This window comes from Pholcus phalangioides, unplaced genomic scaffold (genome assembly GCF_987345545.1).
Source record: "Pholcus phalangioides strain wild (caught in Gottingen) unplaced genomic scaffold, Ppha-v1.0 ptg000029l_1, whole genome shotgun sequence".
Lineage (NCBI taxonomy): Eukaryota > Metazoa > Arthropoda > Arachnida > Araneae > Pholcidae > Pholcus > Pholcus phalangioides.
Window position 1 is genome coordinate 9,142,884 of NW_028301619.1, and position 17,300 is coordinate 9,160,183.

General features: G+C 33.6%; 1 protein-coding gene across 1 annotated transcript in view; it reads left to right on the forward strand.

Moving 5' to 3' along the window:
- The window catches only part of LOC149067657 (glycerophosphocholine cholinephosphodiesterase ENPP6-like), a 406,701-nt gene that overhangs the window by 273,134 nt on the left and 116,267 nt on the right, over positions 1 to 17,300 (forward strand). The gene's annotated exons all lie outside the window — the stretch shown is intronic.

Consider the following 17,300-nt stretch of genomic DNA (forward strand, 5'->3'; position numbering starts at 1 on the left):
CTCGTCAATGAGAATTCCCAAATCGGTGACCCTAGTTGCATCCGGGATAGTGACACCATTCAACTCTTAAGAGAACCGCGGGTTGTTCGAACCAAAATGAGCGACCACGCACTTATCAATGCTAAACGTCATGCTCCATTCATTTTCCCATGCTGCAATCCTGTTTAAGTTGGTCTCCAAAACTCCCTATCGCTTTCATTCCCGATTACCCCCATTAGCTTCACATCATCTGCGAATTTGCTAGTAATCCCATCGATACCCTGATCGAGTTTGTCGATAAAAAGTGAAAAAAGTATGGGGCCAAGGACACTTCCCTGAGGAACTGGGAAGTGTCCTCAGGGAAGTGTCCAAGTGTTTTGTCTTTAATTAGAACTAAAATGAGTTACCAAATAATTTACACGTTAACTATTTCTTATCATTATTACATTCATACTATTATGTAATACTATTAATTTATTATAATTTTCTACTTATTCTACTTTTCATAATGTCGGATAAAAAGGGTTAAAATTAGTTAATTGTGCTTAGATTTACACATATATTTGGTCGAATAAATAAGCATTACTCGGCCGAACCGAATATTCCGCAAAAGAGCCGAATACCGAATAGCAGCCGAATATTCGTCCCATCTCTATTAGATACTCGATTTATCTTATTTTCGGTGAATTACTCTTCTGAGTACAGAAACGTGAGTCAGTTGTCTTCTCATCTCTGGCAGCATATCATCTGATAGTTAGTCTTTCCTTCGCACAAACAATATGCTGAAACCTGCATATTTGATTTTACCATCTCGAGCTCATACATTTTTGATTGATTTTGGCAAAAAAAAAATGTTTTTCTGGTCTTGATTCACGAAATGCCAACTCAACAAATATAAATAATCCTTTTATCTGGAATATAGCTCCATTTTATATGGAAAGTAGAGCAGTTTGATATTATCTTAACCACTAACAGAAGTTTCAAATGATAAATAATTAAAAAACTTATTTTATAAAAGAAATCCACATCGCGGCTAAAATTTCCACAGACAATGTAATATACTGCTTAATGCAAACGAATAAAGGAAATTGAAAAAAAAGAAAGATATATGTACAGACAATGATAAACAATACATTTTTGTTTGGGGCTTAATGAGAGTTTGCTTGCTCTCTTATTGTAGATAAAATACAAACCACAAGTACTTAAAATATGTAAAAAAAACGGAAAACTTAAAACATATGATGATGTAAAAAAACGCATGTTTAGAGAGGCTACTTATAAGAGGCAAAAAATTTATCCACTAAAAACTATCGAATAATAAATTTTTGAAAAGCCTCTCAAGAAAAATAATATTCTAGTAATTTTTTTTTATAAAACGTAAAAAGGTTTTCCACAAACGTAAAATTTCAAATATTTGTTCATGTGGAACATAATTAAAAATATCCCCGTGTCGTGAAATTCATCGCTATTCTTGCAACTGTTCACCACGAAAAAACTTTGGCTCATGATATAATCAGATATGATTATGCGCTTGCGGGGAGTATAAATAATATAGAAAATGATTTTACATTTTTCTCGAGAAGCTGCAAGCTTTGAGAATAAGTAGATGTTTCGAAAACAACGGAGATAAAAATTTTAGTAGCGATACACGACGAAGGAGATTATTATTTTCTGCTTATCCGTAACCTATGTATTCTACATCTTTCGGGGAATGTGAAACTAGTTAAAACGTTCGAGTGCAATTTTATTTTAAGCTATGTATGCTTGAATAAGAAACTTCTAAAGTTGATTGAAAATTAGAACTATTCTGCCATTTCCTAATCAAAAACTCAGAAATTATGCAATGCTGATGAAGGTTGGTATATATAAGCAAAATAATCCATTTTTTTACCACTAAGCCTTTGGGAAAAATTAGTTGTTTTTTTTTCAATATCGAGAATACGCTAAATACAGCGAAACCTCTCAACAATGGCGTTTAACGGGACCGAGCAAATGCGGCCGTTATTTTGAGGTTACCGTGGTTAGGAGGTTCAGCATTTCTGAAACATTTCTGAATTGTTTCTAGAATTATAACAACTCATGATATAATTAATTGGAAAAAGCTGTTTTGTAGCTTCTGATATTTATTTCGCATTGAAAATACGCAAATATTTTCATGAAGAACTTTATGTATTTGTGATTTTCTATTGTTGTAATTTGATTCAAAAATTTCATTAAGAAAAATGCGTACAGCTGCGCAGTAATCCTTGCATCCTGGGACATATATTCTTCAGATCAGATTCATCCTACGATGCAATCAGCTATTTTTTGGTTTTATCTACGGCAGTATTTTCAGTTTGTGCTTACCCGGGAACTTTTGGTCAAACAGCGTAAGAAATAAGGACTCTCTGGTCTATGGCATAGCCACTTGCCGAATTTTAACCCTGAATTCTGCTTTGTTCTTTCTGGAACGCGTCTAGTGTACCCGTTAGCATCTACTTTATAAACCTCCGGGGTCCGTGGACCTCATTTTCGAAACCACTGGCGTGGGAAAGTATCCGTAGTTGTTTTTATGTTCGAAGAACTGAAGGAAAAACTCCTTCAAAGCAAATCTTTAGGGTTATTTTTCTTATGTTATAATCCAGTGGTTCCCAAATAGGGGTACCTGGACAACATTGGTACACGACTTTTTTACTGGAGATCCACCCAACTGTGGAATTATAAAATAAATTAATGCCAAGTTGAAAAAACTAACTATTCATAAATTACTTAAAAGAACAGTATCAATAAAATAAATATTAATTACCCACAAAAACACCACTGCAACTTTAGTAGACTGCAGCAGTAATATTGTTAGGATTTGATAAAACTTTGTTCTTATGGTAACAGCTCTCGATAGGGAGATTGAGATTGTTTATTGTTTTAATTTTTTACATAAATACAAGATGAAACAAAAAAATCAGCCAAGGGGTCTACAGACCCATACTGCATGATACATTGCAAATTTATAATGAATAATAAGGAACACAGTTATTTATTAGTAAACAACATCAACAAACTAAAACGGAAAAACGAAATATTAGAAAAACACATACACACGCACACACAAAATGGGGAGGGGGTTTCAAAATAAATAAATAAATAAAATAAATCAAATGTCAAAACAAAACTTTCACATAATTTGTAGTATTTTTGGCAAGGAGTGCAATTTTATGAAATACGCATATCATGATTTTCAGGTAAGTATATGCAAATATAAATCAATATAATGTTGCAATGCTTAAGATCAAATAGATTCATAATTTAATTGATTGAGGAGCATAGGCAAATCAAAATAAACTCTCGATGTCACTGATTGAAAAAAAGATATTGCTTCATGTGTCTTTTGAAAGGTAATAAGTTAGTAATGTTAAGGATAGCAGGTGGTAAAGAGTTGCAAAATTTCGGAATGAGGTAAGTAAAATGCTTCTTCAGAAGAGTTTTGTGGATAAGTGGTAGAGAGTATATATTTTTCAATCTATTTGAGAAACGGGAACTGTTCAGAGGTAAAGCAAATTGTCGTTTAAAAATAATTATAGTAGATTTGTAGAAATAAAGCTGACGTGGGGGAAGGATTCCAAGACTGTGAAAAAATTGTTTTGAAGGAGTCAAATAGTCACTTGTGATAAGTCTTATTGCTCTTTTTTGGAGTTTTATTATTGGTGTAAGATTTGAAATGAAGTCGCCACCCCAGATAGCTAAACCATATAACAGAAGGGAGTGAAATAATGAGTAATAAAGTGTTAACATGAACGAGTGATCTATATATGGTTTTAGGTAATATAGTTTGTAAATTACATAGCGAAGTTTACTTTGCAGATATTTTACATGAGTTTTCCATCTGAGGTTATGATCAATATGAATACCTAAGTATTTAATCGTGGAAACCTGTTCGAGACTGGCAGTTACAAGTTGAAATGTTTTGGCAATTATTATTGTGGAATATCAGATTATGGTTGAAGTTTATATTAGTCATAGAAGAGAAGTACATAAACTTCGTTTTTGTTACATTTATTTGTAAGTCGTTACTAATAAACCAATTACGAATTATTAATAAATCGGCGTTTATCGAATTTGCAAGTGAATGGTCGTCAGCAGTTGAATAAAGCAATACTGTGTCATCTGCAAATGTTATGATTTTACCAGTTAATTCAATGTTGCAAAGATAATTTATGAATATGTTAAATAATAATGGTCCCAGAACAGAGCCCTGAGGTACGCCTTTGATTGTTTCTAATGGGTTACTAAGATTATATCCAACTTTAACTATTTGAGATCTATGACTAAGATAAGAAGCAATTAATTTATGTGCATTACCTCTGATACCAAAAATATGCAATTTATTGAGTAAGATACGACGGTCGACACTCTCAAATGCTTTTTTTATGTCCAGGAAAATGGCAATAGTCTTAGTGACATAGTGAATGTTAAAAGGGCAGTCTCTGTGTTTCTGTTTGGAAGAAAACCATATTGATTGATAGAAAAAAAATTTACATGCGAGAGGAAAGAAAACATTCTATTCTTAATGGTAATTTCAAAAAGCTTTGAAAGTGACGACAAAACTGAAATCGGTCTAAAGTTGTTGAGATCATTTGGAATCACCATTTTTAGGAATTGGGGTTACAACTGCTAATTTTAATGATTCGGGAAATTCGCCATTTGTAATACAATTATTTATTAAGTTGGAGAGTACGTATAAGATGTTATTAGGAAGTATTTTTAGAACTTTCGAGTTCAACGTATCTGAGGAAGACCCGGTAGCAGGTAAAGTCTTAATAATTTTTGAAATTTCTTCCGGAAAAGTTGGAGTGAGGTATATTGAGTTGACTATGTGTGACTGGATATAGTGTTTATAATCATCATATATATTAATATTGAGTGGTGAAATGTTAACGAAGTGGTCATTGAAATTTTGGGTGAGGGTGTTGTTGTCACAGTTTGTTGGTAATGGATTTTGATTATTATATTTGAATATTATTTCATCCAATAACTTCCAGCGTTTTTTAGATGTGTTACATTTCGAAAATTGTTCGGAGTAATAATTATTTTTAGCAATTCTAATTTGGGACTTCACCATACGAGCAACATTTTTATAAGCTATATTTATAGAAACATCAAAAGGGTATTTTCGAGATTTTTTGTATAGATTTTGTTTTATTTTTATAAGATATTTTAGTTCGTGTGAGATCCAAGGTTTCTGTTTGATTTTATATCTTGTGTGGTTGACGTTTCTAGTATGGTTTTGGACAATCGTTTGAAGTTTGGATACGAATTCTTCGAACAAGTCACAGGGGTCAGTAGCATTTGATGAAAATGTATAGTTTTGCAAATACCTAATTAGCTTGTTGTAGTCAATTATTTTAGCAGAACATTTTAGTTTGCGACCATTACTAATTGCATTAATATTACTGAATAACAATTTACAGAGTATAGGGTTATGATCTGTGATATCAGTGGAAAATATAGATGAATAAATATTAGTAATTATTGGGGAATGACGAAAGAAAATATGATCGAGACATGTTCCCGACTGAGGTCTGGTTATATTTTGAATCAAAGGTTGAAAACCCAAACTACATAGATAATCCATATATTCAATACAAATATTCGATTCGGTATTCAAGAGGTCAATATTGATATCACCAATGATCATGATATTTTTACATTTGGTATTATTTAAAATAAGTTTCAATTCATTGAAAAATTCTGTTACTGGGAATAAGTGGGATCTGTAGATAGAAAAAATGGTCATGTTTAAAGATGGTTCAACTAGGGCTATTATTTCAGCAGTATGCATAGTTATAGAAGATATTTGATTAAAATTGAGGAATTCGTTTATGTATACCAATATACCTCCTGAACTATTATATTGGCGACAACATGAAAAGAGTTTAAATCCAGGAATATTAAAAAATTTGGTTTCATAATCAAAGATCCAAACCTCAGACAAAACAATAATATTTATAATTTCAATGTTGTCGCCCAAAGTAATTAATAATTGACCGACAATAATTGATCAAAATTTGCTCTAACACTACGAATGTTGGTGTGGAATATATCTAATGAAGAGTATGGAACATTATTATTGCTGGGAGAGAGGAATTTATTTAATTCGTCCAGGGTGCTCAGTTCAGTGTAGTTAGAATTAAAATTAATAGACATCATTCAAATCATCAATATGAGTGATTCTGAACACCCTGGAGTCATCATGTTGTCTTAAGAAAGTCTTACCATCTCTGATCCAGCAATGCTTGAAATTATTCTGTTCTTTAAATTGTTTGCAATGGAAAAAAACCTTTTTCATATATGGGCATAAATGAGCATTGAAATAAATAGATGTGGGTCTAAGTCTATTGTCTATATGAGATGCTTGTAGTTTCTTCGATCTTGCAGCCTTGAAATATCTGTCTCTGTTTGATTTATTGTCAAACTGCATCACAATAGGCTTTATTTTATCCTTAATTTTGGTAGGTACACGGTGAAAGGCTGTAACACTATCAATCATTTCAGGAACAACTTTAGATATTATGCTTGATTTGAGAGATTCTATATCTTCGTCCGATGACTCGGGAAGTCCCTGGATTTCGATGTTGCAGCGGCGGGAATATTGTTGAAGTTCTCCTACTTCACTTTGCAGTGTTTTGAGTTCGGATTTCAATAATGCAATTTTCAGATGCAAGATGTTGTTTGTTTCGAAGATCGGTTATTTCGAGTTGATACTGACGATTTTGATCAGAGATTTTAGAAAATTCTGCTGCAATATATGATTGAAAGTTTTGAAATTGCGATTCAAATGATTCATTGATAGCAGAAATTATTTGTTTGAGATCGGTGGGTAAATCCTTCATACAATGTTGGAGATTAATGGCCGGAGATGAAAATTGGGGGGCTTGATGTTGAGACGATGGAAAATTCATAGTATTTGTTGCAGGTATCGATCCGATCGTGGGTGACGAAGCTGTGGAAATCAAGGAATCTGATGATACTGTAGGTATTGAAGATGTAGTTATTGATGGTGCGGAAGTTACAATCAAAGTCGCCGATATAGAGTTTTACTCGGCAACAGCACGACACTTATTACATTTCCACGTTTGCAGACCATTACGTTTTTGTAATCGGAATGATCGCTCACTAATGCCAGCACAGTATGAGGGGTATAAAACGTTTTTTTAGTTCTTTTGCACTCCAATAGATTCCATATTATCACATCACATTTAATATATGTAGTTCTGGATAAAATGTTCTCCATTGTTCGAAGACATTCGCACTGAAAGATGGCTGTAGTTTCTGCTGCTGTAAATAGGGGTTCGTGACAGACATCAATGTTTTCGGAGGTCCACGACTAAAAGTGGGGGTCCATGGCAGACACCAAGATATTCTGGGGGGTTTACGACAGAAACTATTTGGAAATCGCTGTGATATAAACGCATCATTTTTATTTTATTTCAATTTCCAAAAGTGACCGTATTCGAATATCGTTGTTCGGAGATCAACCTTAATGTTAATCCATTGGGATGCGTTCTGTTCCAAGAAAACGTGACCGTTGTTCGGGGGTGACCGTTATGGGAGGTTTTACTGTAATAATAACAGTAATATAAATTTCGCGAGCTTATATAACTATTATTTAGATTTCCCAATTTTATGCACCAGTTTCAGGTTAAAACGCTAAGCAATATAAGAATGAGTCATACCTGAAAAGGCAAGTTGAATTTTCCGCTTCTTCTCCCCGATGGTTGCTCTAGAAACTTGGAAGAAAAAGAAAAGAAAAGCAGTGCGCCTTTTATTCAGTGCTTTGAAGTAATCACCTGTAAAGGTAATGCGAAATCAAGGGAACAAAACAAAATTGAGCTCATTCTAAGTATCCTTTCATCCATCCTTTTATATTCCGGGAAATATTTTTCTCCCGAATTTCTGATTCAGTTAGAAAGAACGTAAGCAACTTATGCGATAATGAGAAATGACTTGTGAAGTCATTTGTCTCAGACATTGCGAGTGCGAGTGGCATTCATGCAGAATTAAATTTGCATCCTCCACCTCAGTAATCTTCGGGAGCGCAATAATGCAAAATACCATTTACTTGAAAGCACAAAACTCGTAGCGTGAAATTCGCAAGAAAATTCGCGAGCCATATATTATTCTTTTTCTTTGCTTTTCACTTTTTCCTTCTACGTGTGATAGAAAAAAATATTTCATTTAATAAAACACTATTTTGGTCGATATCATTTTTTTTTCGTGAAACTACTCGTATTTTTTGTATCATGTGAGAACGGTTTTTCGACTTGCGCTAGAATACTGTATCATAATATATCGAACGTCAACGACGTTTACGTGTGAAAATTGCATGTGTATCATTTTATACTATGAGAGTAAAAATAAATTGAAGCTGATTTCAAAGTTACGTCAAGCTGAAAATTTTGTTTTTTTGTTCTGCGATGAAAACGCCATCGCTAATGTATGTAAAAAAATTGGGGTAAGAGCTTTGCCTTGGTTTTGCCTCAGAAACAAAATTCAAGGCATAAAATTTCAAATTCAATTGAATTTGAAATTTTGTGCCTTGAATCACGTGGTAGGTACTGACACATTGAAATTATGTCATTATGATCGATTTTGCCTTCAGAATAGCTAACAAACGATACCAAATGCCGTCTATTATCGTTGTGAACTGCTTGGGATATGGCGTGAAATAATTTGCTACGAATTAGGGTAGCGGGCCTGGTGCCCGACGGGAAAAGATATTTAAACCGGAGGGATATCATTGAATGAACCTTTGCAATGTGCATCTGATGATACCATTGATTTTGACTTGCGCTGCTTACTTTTTGAGACATGAGTGCTTAAAGAATTTCGTCATGCAACATTTTGCGAATGCTCCCAGTATTATCAGGTGATTTAAAAGACGTATTCACGTCAAAAAATTCTCCAGTTTAATAGTCACTTGCAGTAACTTCTTATCTTATAATTTATGACAGGGTATTATGTAAGATATCATATTGTAAGACAGGGGTCTTCAACGCATATCCCATCGGCCACATTTGGCCCGTGGAGCTTTTTGTCGTGGCCCACCGATCATTTTCAGAAAATGGTTGAAAACATTGAAAAACGATTAATTCTAAAATTGTTGAAAGAAATAATTTCGGAAATAATGAAAGAAATAATTTCGGAAATAATGAAAGAAATAATTTCGGAAATAATGAAAGAAATAATTTCGGAAATAATGAAAGAAATAATTTCGGGATTATAGAAAGAAATAATTCCAGAATTGATGAAAATTCAGAATTACTGAAAAAAATAATTCTAGAATTTTTGAAATAAATAATTTCAGAATTTTTGAAATAAATAATTTCAGAATTTTTGAAATAAATAATTTCAGAATTTTTGAAATAAATAATTTCAGAATTTTTGAAATAAATAATTTCAGAATTTTTGAAAACAATGACTTATGACAATGGGAGGAATAATTTCAGAATTTTTGAAAACAATGACTTATGACAATGGGAGGAATAATTTCTTAATTTCTGAGAGAAATGACGCGACAAAAATCACAACTAGGTAAAATCAGTGTGTATTAAATTGATTTTTTTATCATTTTATTTAAGCTATCATTTTCCACAGCAGACATGACTTACAGACTATTTACTTTGATTATTTCTAGTGACGATGGTAATTAGTAGAGCCCGGAAGTTCAGGCAAAATGTCAATTGTCTTTTTTTGCCAATTTTCAATTTTTTTTTTGTAAAAATTACTTTTTTTTGAATTTTTTTTCTGCAGTGAATTCCTATTTCAATACTATTTTGTGTTTATTCGTGAATTTTAGAGGCCATTGAGTACTTCAAATTAATTTTTTTTCTTTCTCAAATTTTCAAATTTTCAACGCTCATATTAAGAGGCTCGGTCGATTGCCCTTCAGATGGAAGGATTTGAATTTTAAACTCGTTCCCGTCAATTCACAATCAATGAAAGAATAATTGCATAATTATTGAAAGAAATGATTTCAAGATATATTAAAAAGGAAAATAATTACAGAATTACCGAAATAAATAATTACAGAATTACCGAAATAAATAATTACAGAATTACTGAAATAAATAATTACAGAATTACCGAAATAAATAATTACAGAATTACCGAAATAAATAATTACAGAATTACCGAAATAAAGAATTACAGAATTACCGAAATAAAGAATTACAGAATTACCGAAATAAAGAATTACAGAATTACCGAAATAAAGAATTACAGAATTACCGAAATAAATAATTACAGAATCATTTAAAGTGATTTCAGATGAAAATGTTTTGCAGAATTAATTAATTTAATCAGTAATTAATCAAAAACTTTTTCATAATTAGTAGTGAAAAAAAAACACTATTTCAGAACTAATCGAAACATTAATAAACGAACATTTTCAGAATAAATAAGTCTTCAATTGTTTTTGTCCCCGTTTAACTCGAGGCCTTATCGGTCCCTTCTATTAAGATATCAATTAATTGCATGAGTTGGTACTCCGCGGACCTCGTTGGAAGTTTCCGTTAGAATCGCCGTGTCTGAAAGGTTGAAGACCCATGCTGTAAGCAGTGTTACTGTACGCAACTACTCTCTGATTTATAAATTCAGACAAATAAATCAACTACTCACTTTTTTTTTCTACTTCGCGAAAGCTAGATCCCATCAGGTAAAGTTGAAAGAAACGACAATACTATTGATTTTGTGGAGGAAAAACAAACAAAAGACCTTAACAGGCAAAGTGTCTAGCGAGGTGCCTGAAAAAAAGGTGCCTGAAAAAAAGATGCCCATAAAAAATATGGATGTCAAACATAACTAAAACAAAAATTTGAACAAAAGAACAAACATTTTGAATTACTCATACCGAAAAGTATCTTTCTGTTGACCAAACAACCTTTGAAGGAGGGAAAAGTTTTCGCAATTCAAAGATAGAGATTGCACTCATTCAGAGCCGCCATTTGGGGTGCGCGACCGGTGCGGTCGCACCGGGCTCCGCACTTACAGTAATTATAATTTCTTTCATAAATTCTGAATTTTTATCCAATCTGGAGTTTTTCATTTTCATCTAGAAAAAATATAGTTCTGGAATATTTCTTTCATAAATTCTGAATTTTCACCAATTCTAGAATTGTTTCTTCAATAAATTCTGAGTTTTCATCAATTCTTAGCTTTCATCGTTTTTGGAATTACGAATTTTCATCAATTCTGAATTTTTTTTCATTAATTTTTAATTTTCTTCTCAGTTCTGCAATTTTTTTTCATTTATTTTGAATTTTCTTCATTCTGAAATTACTTTTCATTTGTTTTGAATTTTAATCAATTCTGGAATTATTTTTTTCATATATTTTGAATTTTCATGGGTGCTGGTATGCTTGCTATACACATCTGTCAATTAATTTTTCTTAATTTCAATTCATGGATTCTGAATTTTTATTAGCTCTCAATTTCTTTCACTAAGTCCTAATTTTAATTGGCTTTAGGAGTGTTTCTTTCATCAATTTAAAACTTTTTCAGTACAAAATTTTAGTTAATTTATTTTTATTAATTTACATTAAATTTTGTCTTTTCTGTATATGTATATGTTACTGTCAAAGCCCGAAGATGGCAACTTCGAGAACTGGCTGGCCCAGTTTATTCGGTCAATGTCCAAATTTCGGGCTTTCACTGGGCTTTGGACGACCCCTATATGTCGATCCCTATATATGGATCACTAAGATAAGATATCGATATTCAGATTTCTTTGGCCTTTATTGTTGCCGTAGCTAACTGTAATTATTATGGTTAGTTTTGGCTAATTATAAATGGCCATAATTATCACAAAAAATGCTCCAACATGGTGATGATCCCGAAACATAGGGATCGATATGTAGGAATATATAGGGATCAATATATATATATATGGGGGCCGGCGAAAGCCCGAATTTCGGGCATTGGCCATGTTACCTGGGCTGGCCAGTTCGCGAAGTGGTGAACTTCGGGCTTTGGCAGGGACATTTATATTTTTACACACTCCTTTACATTTTGTATGAATTTTTAGATGCCGAAATTATTAAGACGCCTCTGACCCCCTATTATTTCCGCAGTGGGCTCCATATCTGTTAAGGGTTGTCCTGCATTCATTGTCCCAAAAAAAAAAAAAATACAGAATACAGCTACACCAAGTAATTGAATAATCCGGAAAGAAAAGAGTAGATATCGAAATCAACAATGTCTTGGATGGCATTATTTTTCGCATTGGTAAAGGGCTTATTATATTGGAATGATTAGTGGCTAACCTCTAGCTGATCTTTCTTCGCTGTTCCTAGTTAATAATGAGTTGCTAATTCCATTATAACGTTTTCCCGATACTTTGGTCAAGTATCGGAAAGACTTCGTGACCGAACTTGCCTATGTAATTTCCTGTCGAGCAGTCGACATTTCCTTCTGCTTATTTTCACGACACATTATTAATTTGAATGAGAGCATAGAACAGGACTTTCCATCGGCAGGTTTCATCGAAAACTATTAGTAATTTAATGATAGGCCATGCAAGTCAAACTCGGTTATAACGTCAATAATTTGCGGCCCGGATTGATTCCCACAGAGAATAATGTTAATGAACCTTGCTTATAACGTCCATGAAAAGCAACCACGTCGGATATAACGACAAATTTTTCGTCACTCTTGTTTCCATTTCAATGTTTTCCCAAGAAATATCTAAGATTAGAGTTGATCTAATTCATGTCTAAAAAAAATTATTGAATGTTTGACTGCCGACATGCTCATTGGCATGACTACTATACGAAACATTTCTTTATTTTGCCTTTCCTGACTATTTTTTAGAAAAATGGCCCATTTTGTTTTTGTTTTTTTCAATAAAGTTTGCCTTAGTTTCTAATCTTTTCTAGAATCAGAGATGAAGATAGTTTGCATAATGCACAAATTTGGTTGTAATGAATGTGACTATATAAATATTCAAAATTCTTTTTTTTCCATGTGAAATGTACATTTTGGCAGACTCTTTCTGTAGCATTTTTTCCCGCCAAGGGCTATTTATAAACAATATTTTGTGATTTCGTCGACACATTTGGCAATGTGTTTGGCGATAATCGTGTCTCGTATTAATTATCATCTCAATTTCCCGTATTTTTCTCGATGAAATTGGTCATCCTTATCATAAAGAAATAACAAATTTATGCGAAGTATTCAATCGCCTCTGATCATATTTTTCGTTAAAAGAAAGTGTTGAAAATGTCAATCTCGATTATAATGACAAATATCTTTCGTGGAATCTTTGATGTCGTTATAACTGGGTTTAACTGTACACACGAAATACAGTAATTCATCAAAAAATACATTAAAAACAAAGAGCACTATTATTGTTATTTTATTCATTTATTTTTGTAGAATCACAGCTTATCATCTTTCTCTTGTTATTTCAGTGCAAAATCATCAGATTGTTTGATACTATTTATTATTCGAAGAGATAAATAAGCGCGCTTTTCCACGTGCCAATAATATTACCGTTGTTTTTTGACTTTTGGGAATATATAGTTTATTTTGTGAAGAAATATATTGTATGATATTTAATTGTTTTTGAAGCACGGGTACACTTCTTAAAACCAATTGCATTTACAACAACACGTGTAGATTGATGAAAAGACGCAACGTGAAACTCCAGGTTCTGACAATGCTTTGAGAAAGATAGAATAGCTCGTTCATAAAAACATCATTTATTAAGTCTTTTCAAAATGCATGAAATATATTGCAAGAGAGTAATCGTGTTACTCGTATGGCTTCTCTCCGCATTTAAGCATTTAAAATAATCCAGTAAATACGAATAATCGTCCCCGACAATGAAATGCGTTTGTTGGTAATTCAGGCAAATCGTCCAGGAAGCAATGAAAAAAAAGCTTCACAACACGCTACAGATAATTGGAGATGAAATAAAAATGCCTGTTATATGACTGTCTCGTTAATGTGATAACACTTTTTTTTATTATTATTAATGCCGCGAGGGGAACATTAAGGTGAAGATAGCGAGAGCCAAATGACTGTGCGCATTCTTTTCTGGCTGAAGTTCGGGCAATCCACTAAATCTACTAAATTGATTGCCGCCACGTCTGATGCAGATTTGAGTAATCTCTAAAATGTTGACTGCTATTAAAGCAATCTTCCTCGAACAAAAAATGATGTTTGAAAATTGCTGTCGGTAATCAACTGCTTCCTTCTCCACTTCATCGCGTGTAATTAAACGATCAAATTCGGTAACGGCAACTGCCTTCTTTTGATTTGGACTAATATACCTTTAAAATTAGTTTTATTGAATGAAGAATTCTAAACGTTCTACGATTTTAAATTTCAGAAACAGACGAAATTGAATTTTTCTCTTCATATATTCTCTGATTAAACGAATGTTTGCGCCATTTATTATTTATAACAATTTGGAGTTTCAAATTATGCCTCTTTTTTCAATTGATAAATAATTAGTGATAATTATCATACAGTGACTTGTTCGTAAAAACCGCGTTAGTTTATCGCACTTCCTCATGTTCATGGATAACGTGCGTAATCTTTATCTTGAAAAGAGAAAGCCATTCAGGGAAGTATATAAATGGAAGAGGTGACCTGTCATCTTTTACTAACAAGAGAAGGGCGCTTGAAGAAATTCATAAGGGAGCATATAGACATTTGTGGTAAAGTCCTCAATAACATTCAAATGGAAGATGTGGAAGGCAAAACGAAATAGTTTATATTGATTTCCAGATGGCATTCGATCAGGTCCAACATGGTAAACTGTTGAAGCGTTTACATGAGATTAGGATTGGAGCAACTTGTTGAATCGGATAGAATCGTGGCAGAGAGATAGGTCCCAGCGAGTTAAGATAAACGGGGAGTTTTTCAATTGGACAGGTGTGACGGGGGAATCCCTCAAGGAACTGCCCTTGGCCCCATTCCTTTTTGTCTTTTTATCGATAAACTCGATCAGAGTATCGAATGAGATTGTTGGCAAATTCGCAGATGACTTGAAACTAATGGGGGTAGTCGAGAATCAAAGCAATAGAGAGTTCGTCCAGAACAACTTAAATAAGATTGCAGCCTGCGCAAATGAATGAAGCGCACGACTTCTATTGTTAACAAGTGCATGGTTGGTCATTTTGTTTCGAACAACGCACGTTTCACTTACGAGTTGAATATTGATTTTATTGCGAATGCAACTAGAATCACCGATGTGGAAATTCTCATTATACAGCTGAAAGTTTTCTGAACATTGTTCAGCAGTGGCTAAAAAAAAAAGAGAACAGCATATTCGGTTTCGTTCTTAAAAGGTCTCCGCGTTCTCCATAAAGTCATTCTTCTACTTTTTGGGAGTTTAGTTCGCCCTGGCCAGGAGTATGCTGTACAGTTTTGAAGTCCATACCTACAAAGGAGCATAGCATTGGTCGAAGGGGTGCAGAGACGCGCACTCTTGTTGGTACACGGAGCTTGAGCTATAAAGAGAGACTAGATTTTTTTAATACCTTTTCATTCAAAGAGCGCATATGATTGAAGTGTTTAAAATTTTCAACGGGGTATATAGGATGGACCATGAGTTATTAATACACAGTGAATCCACTGGTTCGACAAGGGGACACCAGTATCGATTAGTAAGGTATAATTCTAGGTTGTGATGTCATAGAGAGTTTTCTCTAATCGGGTGTCAATTAAAGGAATAGCTTAACCTCGGGGGTTGTGAATTCTACCAACTGGCACGTTTAAAAAGAAATACGATAAACTTGTTGGGATAAATCGAGAAGCCATCCATACTTACAGGGTTCCCAAAATAACAATTATCTCAAAAAACAATAATTATGTTAAAATATATACACTGTCCATAAAAAAAATTATGGTTGTCCTGGCCAGGGTGTCCCATAAATAAAGGTACAAACTTTAAGTGGCGCTAGAGAACAGGATTGAGTTCTCTACCGCCTTAGAGAACTTGAGGCGCCATAGTAAACTTATTCCGTATGATTAAACTTATTTCGTAACTTATTCCGGCATAGGAACCCATGGCCGAAAACGTAATCGTGCGTCGCTAGGCGCCGCTGTTCATGATAGCGCTGGAGGGGAAGTATGCAATTTTACTAGCTTATCAAATTCAAGTTTATTTCATCTACACGTTATACAAGCGCAGGAATTGTTAATAGATACATGGATGTAGATGGGATAAGCGAGAAAAGATCGTAGTATGATCTGACGAGTTTTCTCACCCCAAGTGAAAAAAACAATGGCAACAGCGTAATACATTAACTAAAAAATGTGTATTGTGATCACATACGTTATACTCTCATATATACGCACTCACACATATACATATACAGGGTGTCCTGTAAGTCCTAGCACAGCCTTTATCTCATCAATCGTCCACCGTAGAGATATGATTCGAATTTAAAAAATGCTCAACAAGCATTCAAAAATTACCCTTTACAAGTCTTGAGAGTGAAAACACAATGTGTCACAAATGTGTAACTTTTACAATGTGTACAATGTGTAACTAAAATAAAAAAAATCTAAATTTTTAAACGGCCCCCGTGCTCTAACTTCCAATTAGAAAGTTGCTGCCCTGTCTCTCTTGACGCCAACAAAAAAAATCCTCGTTTCTAAGTGATATTCACAGAAATATTCGAATTCAAAAAACGGGAAAAAATTTGGAGAAAAAACAGCGTTAAATGCTGGTAAATGGTGTTTCCGCATTTAACACTGTCCTTCCCAAATTTTCTACGTTTTACGAATTCAAAGGGGGACCGTATAAAAATTTATATATTTTTATTTCGTGACACACTGTATTTGCACTCTGAAAACTAGTACAAAGTAATTTTTTAACACATTTTGGGCATTCTTTAAACTGAAATCACACCTCTACGACGGCGGTTAAAAAAGCCGAGAGAGAAAGGCGAGATAAAAGTCGAACTAGCAAGTAAGACACCCTGTATGTGAAAATGTCTTCTGCAGAACACAGAGTTTATTTATATTGCTATTAGTGGTGTCTTGTCCCAGACCAGGTGACAGTAAAAGAGGAACACGGAAGAATCATGGTATTGTAACGTAGCAACTCTATTTTAAAAGGGAGAAGGAAAAACAAATCTGATTATTCCTATTTTCTGGATGACAGTTTTTCTCAGCTGATTTATGTGTTCATTCCATTTGAGGAGAGGTGTGAAATGCTTTCCAAGAAATTTAACTGATGAACTATATTCAATGCAATTTCCTTGTGCCAGCTCCCTGTTCGCATACCCTTACATGCTCCTCGTACGGCAACTAGCGCTCAAATGACATGGAAA